The 1,190-nt window shown below is 36.9% G+C and overlaps 1 long non-coding RNA gene across 1 annotated transcript in view; it reads right to left on the bottom strand.

The window, feature by feature from the left end:
- LOC109937584 overlaps positions 1-560 on the bottom strand; it is a 2,576-nt gene extending 2,016 nt beyond the window's left edge. The window contains exon 1 of the long non-coding RNA XR_007264184.1: positions 3-560. This is a non-coding gene — a long non-coding RNA (uncharacterized LOC109937584). The remainder of the gene's footprint in view (positions 1-2) is intronic.
- Between the last annotated feature and the right edge of the window lie 630 nt (positions 561-1,190).

Raw genomic sequence — 1,190 nt, 5'->3', positions numbered from 1 at the left:
ACCTCAATTCAGATTTGAAGAAGTTATGTATGACCCAAACACAAACTCGGTTTTCCTATCTCTACAAATGGTGCTAACCCTAGTGAGATTTTTTACTATTGTTTCAGATTACAAGCTTCTGAAGTATTTTGAATAATAGATGTACTTCTTTTCTAAAATGGCTTACTTACATTAATTTATAAGTAAAGTCACCGTAATTTCAGCAAATCATAGGGCTGTTTTCTTCATTAGAAAGAGATGAGTGATGGTGAGTTTAACCGAAGGGTCACCGAGGGTCCTGAGTTCAGAGTTGAGATGGAGAGTTTCTCCTGGAGACCTCAGCTGGTGCAGGAATTAAAGCCACACTGTTGGCTTTAGTCTGTATTGCAAACCAGCTGTCCAGGCAACTAAGCTAGTCGGCCCCCGATCCAATATTTAGCTTCAAGCACGTATGCTTTTCTGTTTGCTTTGCGAATCTTTGAGAAAGTTCTTTCATCTTTCAATGTGTACATTGGAGAAACTACTGCCTCAAAATGGAATTTATCCATGGCCATACTTCTACTGAATTAGTCAAACGTCAAACTCACTTGTCAAATAAACAAAATATTTCTGCCAACTCTTCTTTGTACATCCCTTTCGCCTTCTCTCTCATCTGCTTTGCCATCTCGACTCTGAACCCTTCATTGTCAATGGTGCCGCTATCTAAGTTAAGAACACACTGAAATATAAGCTCTGTCCATTGTTAACCATGAACATTTGTGAACAAAATGATGTTTGAAAAGAAGAGAAATTGCTAATGTTTAAGCTCCATGGAAGCGTTTTTGAGAACTGTTGAAATCTGAGATTTGACTACCTTTTGGAAAACCCAAACATACGTGAAGTGGGTTAAACTATTATGTCCTAAATAGTGAAGATGTGAATTAGTTTACATTTAGATTTTATTATCACACGTACTCAAGTACAGAATTACAAGAGTACAGTGAACATTATATAATGTTGCCACACATGGCCCCATCGCAGGCACAACGGCACCTAAGTCCAAAAAACTTAGGCACAAATTAGTAAGAGAGAAAGAGTTAAAAAGTTAAGCATTACCTTCAGATAACAAATAGAAAAGTAAAGAAATAAATTAATAGTTAACATTACAGTCCTTCTTAATTTAGTCTCGGAAGTAGAACAGCTATTTTACCTCCAGTGCTTTTCTTAGCTGC

The sequence above is a fragment of the Rhincodon typus genome, chromosome 19 (genome assembly GCF_021869965.1).
Source record: "Rhincodon typus isolate 14 chromosome 19, sRhiTyp1.1, whole genome shotgun sequence".
Taxonomy (NCBI): Eukaryota; Metazoa; Chordata; class Chondrichthyes; order Orectolobiformes; family Rhincodontidae; genus Rhincodon; species Rhincodon typus.
Note: the sequence above shows the minus strand (reverse complement) of the source record. Positions and strands in the feature narration are given on the sequence as shown.